Source organism: Malania oleifera, chromosome 5 (assembly GCF_029873635.1).
Source record: "Malania oleifera isolate guangnan ecotype guangnan chromosome 5, ASM2987363v1, whole genome shotgun sequence".
NCBI classification, from domain to species: domain Eukaryota; kingdom Viridiplantae; phylum Streptophyta; class Magnoliopsida; order Santalales; family Ximeniaceae; genus Malania; species Malania oleifera.
This window is the reverse complement of record NC_080421.1, coordinates 104,179,722-104,187,009: the sequence shown is the minus strand read 5'-3', so window position 1 is coordinate 104,187,009 and position 7,288 is coordinate 104,179,722. Positions and strand designations below refer to the sequence as shown.

General features: G+C 37.7%; 1 non-coding gene across 1 annotated transcript; it reads right to left on the bottom strand.

Annotated features, from left to right (window-relative positions):
- Positions 1 to 2,392: 2,392 nt before the first annotated feature.
- On the bottom strand, positions 2,393 to 2,500 carry LOC131156855 (small nucleolar RNA R71). The gene has a single exon (XR_009137123.1). It is a non-coding gene; the product is annotated as a small nucleolar RNA R71 (small nucleolar RNA).
- Positions 2,501 to 7,288: the final 4,788 nt, after the last annotated feature.

The window sequence follows — 7,288 nt, the reverse complement described above, 5'->3', positions numbered from 1 at the left end:
TTTCCCACTTCTCTTTTCCTCCAGCCGGGGGGGGGGGGTGCCTCCGCGCACCCTTCTTCCTTGTTCTTCACTCTCTCCCTCCCTTAACTCTCTTCTCTGTCTCTCCTCTGTTTCAATCTCAATCCCCTCTCCCTCTGTCTCCATTCTCTCTAGTGGCTGGGCATATCTCCTCAGTTTGTGCATCAGACCAGCACAATAACAGTCATCCTTTTCCTAGCAGCTGTCACAACAACAGTCATCCTCTTCCTGGTAGCAACCATAGCAGCTCCTGTTGGAACCCGACCACACCAGCAGCCACCAGACCAAAAGCTCTGCAACTCCACCTTCTGGACAGCCACCCGAGCACCTACAGCCTCCGTAAACAACCCCAAGCCAGCCGAGGCCCTCCTCTGTTGCACCAACTTTGGCAACCTCCCCACCAGTTCCTCCTCTGCCTGCAACCCGAAGCACAGCAGTCTGCAACCACCTTCAAGCTCCCCTCTACCTCTCCACCACTCCACAGCTGCTAACTGCCAGTAGCCACCATCGAGAGCACCCTTCAAGCACACAACTCTGCTCCTCCTCTCTCTGTTTCATCTTTTCTTTTCTTTATTTTATTATTAGTTATTCTCTCTCTCTCTCTCTCTCTCTCTCTCTCTCTCTCTCTCTCTCTCTCTCTCTCTCTCTCTCTCTCTCTTTTTCTCTCTTATTTAATGTTTTTTTTTATGGTTGTTTCAATACAGTATTTGGTTTAATATTAGATTGAGTACTTTTTTTTTTCTTCACTTTATTATTTAAGTAGTCTATGGTTTGATTAGATTCTTGTTCTTTTCTTTTGTTATATTGAATGCTTTTAAGGTTGAATTAATTTGTTTTTAGTATGCATTTAGCCTAATGTTTGGAATGATTTTAGGTTAGATTAATTAGTTCTTTAGTTTTAGTATACATCTAGAATATTGTTCTTTTAATTTGTTTTATTTTATTTTATTATTGCAATGGTTTGTGGAATTAATTTGACCCGAAAAATTGGGATCGCAAGCATGAGGGGCTAAGTTCGATAACTCGGTTGTGAGTCAATGTTGTTTGCTTTCCATGGTTTATTAGTTCTCCTAAGAAATTATGGTTAAACTTTTATTAGGTTAAAATAAAAAATTGAAGACATCGTTAATAAATCGCTGGCTCTTATCTTTTATTTTGTTGTTGATGTTAGACATATCAAAACCTTGATTTAATTTAGGATTTTAATCAACTAATTTTTTACATGAAATTCAGTTGATGCTTAATGAGAGTTTATTTTCTTCCATTTGGATGTGGAAAATTTACTCGAGCTTTAGTAATAAAATTTCATCTTATTAATGCCTTGATTTGATTAACAAGAAGAGGAGTAAGGCCTAGGAAATTAGTAAACGGTGGAAGCAAACAGACATTGAATCCGTAAGCCGAGTGTTTGGTAAATTGCTTCAGTTAATCTGTTTAGTTTTATTGCGTTAGTAGGTATATATTTTTGGAAATTTGATAAAAGTTCAGTCACATTTTAGCATTTTTCTCAAATACCTCCCATTTTGTATACTGTTTTCAAAATCATAAAAGACCAAAAAGATTTTCAAACCCCATTTTACAGCAACAGGATTTCACTAAACTTTCATAAATACTTTGATACTCAGTGGTCCCTGTGGAATACGATCCTGGACTCATCCTTGATATAATTTGACACTTCTACATTTGGAAGCACAACTCAGAACGAATTAAGTTTTTGGCGCCGTTGCCGGGGACCAATTGGTGTCATCGAATTGTTTTTTCTGATTTCAGAGAGGGTGTTTATAGAGCTGTGATCATCTTCACAGCCTAGGTGATATTTACTTCCTCTCCTTTAACCTGTTTGCTTTTACACTGAGTTTGTATGTCTTGTTGGACTAGAGATAACACATTTAGACTGGTTAGGACAAACTCATCCATCTCATCATCGAGTGAATCTGTTTCACTTGAATCGCTTAAATCACCATCTGACACGCATAGCATCATGGCTGAGAATGAACCTCATGATTGGGAGAACCCTAATAAGACACTCAGAGAATATTTGCAACTTGTTAGGACCAGCACCCCATTTTGCATTATTCTACCTTTGAATGCAAATGTTTTTAATTTCAAACCTAGGATGATTCCATTGTTACCTTATTTTCATGGCATTGAATCTGAAAACCCATATTTGCATATCAAAGAGTTTGAAGAAATGTGTTCCACATTCATGGATAAAACATGCACTGAGGAGGTAATAAGATTGAAATTGTTTCCATTTTCTTTAAAAGACAAGGCAAAAACCTAGTTGAATTTCTTAAGACCAAGATCCATTGGGACTTGGCAAGAAATGCAAACCGAGTTTTTAAAGAAAATTTTTTCCCATGCAAAGAACTAATGCTTTGAAAAGACAAATCATGAATTTTTACCAAAAGGATGTGGAAACATTTTATCAGTGTTGGGAACGTTTCAAAGACCTCTTAAATGCATGTCCTCACCATGGGTATGAGAATTGGAGGGTCATCAGTTTTTTCTATGAGGGGTTGCAACCAAAGATGAGGCAATTTGTAGAAACAATGTGCAATTGTGAGTTTTTCAATAAAGGACCTGAAGAAGCTTTTGACTATTTTGATTATTTGGCTGAAAATGCCCAATCTTGGAATATTTCTGATGTGTATGCTAGATTTGAAAAGCAGAAATGTATTAGTGGGGGTGGTAAGTATCAATTGAAAGAAGTCGATGATTTGAATGCTAGGCTTGCATTGATGTCCAAAAGGTTAGATTCCATTGAGCTTAAGAAGGTAAATGAAATGCATGTTTTACCATCATCTTCTGGAAAATGCAGCATATGTGAGGATCCAGGGCATGTGACTGATGCATGTCCAACTATTCCTGCTTTTAAGAAAGTTTTGCTTGATCAATCTAACCCAGTGAATATGGTTTCTGAGATTTCTTCTAAACCTTATTCTGATACTTACAATGCAGGTTGGAGAAGTCATCCAAATTTCAGCTGGAAAAATGACCAAGTGGGGCCATCTCCGTAGGGACAAAGTCAATACATTCCTTATGCAGCAGCTGGCCAAGGCTCAAGACCCTCTTACTTTGCAAATCAGCCTCCCCCAATGAAGAGAAAGGAAATGGAAGATCTCATACAGCAGCTAACTGTTAGCTTGCAACAGTTCATGGCAAGCCAAAATGTGATCAACTCTCAAACTTCTCAAGCCATCAACGAGATAAGCACTGATTTGACTAGGCTGAACACATTATTGAATGCTTTGGAGATAGATGAATCCCAATTTCAAGCCCAGGCAGATACTCGAGAGCATATTGCAATCATGGAACCGTCATCCTCTATTGAAGCAAATGCCAATAATTGCAATGCTGAAGCAAATCTTAGTAGTGGTAAGGTGACCGGTGCACCAAATGAAGAAGTTGAGCAAAATGGTAAGAGTTTAACTTTCAAGGAACCAGGTACAAATTTTAATGTTGATGCTTCTGAAGAACCAAAGGTAAATGTTCCGAAAACTTTTCCTCAAAGACCGATTCTTAAAGAAGTATATTTCCTAGAAACTATACTGGATAAGGTTCCTTTCTTGTTAAAACAAGAAAGACATTTTGAAAATGTGTTGTCTAATATTGTGGAGAGCATTAATTTATTCAGAGATAACTTCTGTGCAGAGAACAAAACTGACTTATTGTGGTGACTCAAATTTAGAGACTCGCCAGTTCAATTTATAAATCTGCACCCACCAGACGAAATTCCTCCTGAGCCTCCTCCAGACACACTGTGATACTTTTCTTTCCTTTGTTTTCATTTTGTTTCATTCTATCTTATTTTTGGTTTATTGATAGGTACATTTTCCTTTAGTTCAGTTTTTCTTTTCCATTACTTCTCTACCCAGGTACGCCCTACTTTTCCTGTGCACAGTTTTTCTATTTCCTCTATGCTTTCATATTAAGGACAATGTTCCATTTTAGTTGAGGGGTGAGCATTTGCATGTGACACTATGCACGTATACATACTGGATTTTATATTTAAAAAAAAATAAATTTCAACAAAAAAAAAAAAAAGAAGAAAGGAAGAAAGAGTAGTGAGGAATTACACTGAATTATGTCATGCTTAACACTAACTCATACCCTTCACATACTTGCATATAACCTAAGAATTACACACTTAAGTCATTTATGTGTAGTTTCTCTTTATATAACTTTGTAACTCCATGAAGAATTGATTGGTAGTACTTACTCATTCTGAGTTATGCTTCCAAGTGCAGAAGTGTCAAGTTGTATCAAGGATGAGTCCAGGATCGTATTCCACAGGGACCACTGAGTATCAAAGTATTTGCGAAAATTTAGTGAAATCCTGTTGCTGTAAAATGTAAGTTGAAAATATTTTTGGTCTTTTATGATTTTAAAAACAGTAAACAAAGAGAGAGAAGTTTGAGTAAACTATCAAAATGAAACTGAAATTCTATCAATTCTCCAAAAATGTAAACCTACTAACGCAATCAAATTAAGCAGATTAACTGAAACAATTTACCAAATACTCGGATTACGGGTCAATGTCTGTTTGCTTCCATCGTTTACTAAATCCCTAGGCCTTACTTCTCTTCTTGTTAATCCAATCAAGGCATTAATAAGATGAAATTTTATTACTAAACTCGAGTAAATTTGCCACATCCCAATGGAAGAAAATATAAACTCTCATTAAGCATCAACCGAATGTCGTGTAAATTAGTTGATAAAAATCCTAGATTAAATTAAGGTTTTGATGTGCCTAACGTCAACAACAAAACAAGAAGCAAGAGCTAGCGATTTATCAACGATCCCTTCAATTTTTGGTTTTAACTAAATAAAAGTTTAACAATGATATCATAGGATAACTAATAAACCATGGAACGCAAACGACATCGACCCACAACCCAAGTTACCGAACTTAGCCACTCATGCTTGCAATAAAAAAAACAAGTATGGAAATCCTAGTCTACTTAAGGAAATACCTAAACACGCATTAGTAAAGATGACAACTACAAATAAGGAATTAAAACATGCAATGGAAACTCAATCAAACTCACACACACACACTTAAAATCAAACCTTTAATATGGATCAATAATTCAAACCAAGAACTCAAACAAAAATGCAAACACATAAAAAATCTAAACTTTGAATGATACCGAAAAAATAAAAATACGAACTTTAACAAAACTAAAAAAATATGAACTTTGACGAAACCGACCCCAACTAAATTAATTAAATAACTTGGAACATTAAACTAATCTACAGAAAAAAAATTTAACTGAAGGAGAATAAAAAAAAACAATTAAACTTCACTAATAATGAAACACCCCGAATAATGTTCAAAATCTAAAAATAACGATAAACTCAAATAAAAGGTTAACAAAATTTCAACTGATTAATTAGTAATAATAAAAGAAAGAGAAAAGATAAGAGAGAGAGAGAGAGAGAGAGAGAGAGAGAGAGAGAGAGAGAGAGAGAGAGAGAGAGAGAGACTGCAGCAGCAGAGGAGCTGCTGCTAGCCTGGCAGAGGGGTTGGAGTCATGGCTGAGAGGCCTGTCGGAGGATGGAGGATAGAGCAGAGAGCAGGAGCTGCTGCAGGCTAGAGCTGTTGGCCTTCGGGTGGAAGCTGTGGCCTTTAGTTGCAGCAGAGCAGAAATCTCATGGGCTTGGAGCATGGAGCATGGAGCAGATGGTGTTGCAGCTAATGGCCCTGCTGTTTGCTGGGCTACCGGGGGTTCGTGGGCTGTGTTGCTGGAAGAATGGAGCAGGAACAGTGGCTGTGTTTGCTGGAGTTGCAGCAGGAACAGCTGCTGTGCTGGAACTCGGGTTGCAAGGAGGCAGCGGTTGTGCGGGAAACAGAGGAAGCTGAGGGACAGAGCAAAAGAGAGAGATGAGAGGCTAAAAGGGAAAGGGTGCGGAGGCACCCGCCCACACACAAAAGAAAAAGAAGATGATGATGTTAAATAGGGGAAAAACGGAACCACAGCTGCCCTAGACCCGTGAGCCATCAAGCTGACCCGGTTATCCAACCCGACCCAATTGGGTATGACCCGAATTATTATATTTTTTTTCATTTTTTTCATTCTTTGTTCATCGTAAATCTGACTCTTCTGGAGCCCGAATCTTGCAAAACTCAAAACACAAAAGTTGTAGATAATCCTTTTCTCTTTCTCCAAAAATTTGAATCGTCTCGATCGGAACTTAGACGGGAAAGTTATGCATGAAATACGAACAGGTGTTGGTTTTGGTTCCCGGGAATTTTCTTGCGACAAAAAATTACCAAAACTTCATAAATAGTGCAATAAAGTTCAAGAATGATGATTTTGACACTTTATTAAAATATTGGATAATTTTGGGCATTTAATTAAAAATATAAATCGTAAAACCCGAGTTAAGATGCCCAATTACGCAGTTTTGACGCGTAATCAAGTACACTCGTGTTAATCTGGCTATATAAGTTCTTGTATTTACACGGTATCTCACGAGGCTGAATAAACACATTCACATGATTCATTGCACTTAGGGTTCCTATGAACACTGAGAGAACACCTGTGGCAACTATAACACCTTGTGAGATACCCTTGAGCTAATTATTGTCCTTTTGAGCGTTAACATCAAATCATAGTTCTTGAAACTCAGTTCCCTTTTCTTCTAGATGATTCTTTGCACACTAGTCTCTGTTTTTTATTCGCCAGCTTAGAGGTGTCATCTAGTGGGGAGATAGAAACTTAGGTCTTGTAGCCTACTCAATATATGAAGGCTGAGCCACCCCTAGAAATAGACTTAGTTCAAGGACCACTGTTCGAGCTCAATTCCCATTGATGATATGAATATAACAAAAGAAGTGTAATGATTGTCCTAATTGATCAAGAAAAGACAAAAAATAAAGAATGAGCAGAAGAAAGAATAAAAAATAGAAATGCATATAAAATAAAATGCTAATGCCTGCTCCACAGAAATACCACAAGAAAAAAAGTCAAGGACACGACACATGTTCTCCACGTATGAAGATTCTTTAACCGGTTAATGCCTCAGATGTATTCATGACAAGTTTGTGAATAAGTTGATTTAGGGTGGTTTCGGTTGGATATGGCGAGTAGGTAAGAAGATGTGAGGGTGAAGGACCCGACACCTCATAGAAAGGTTAGATCCTTCTCAGCTAGTCCACTCCATAGTGTTCTTGAGGGTATACCAGTTAGGCCGAGTCAAAGTGACCGTTCGGTAGGTGTCCATTGGTACCCAAGGTGTGCTAAACAATGAAACTTGCATGAAT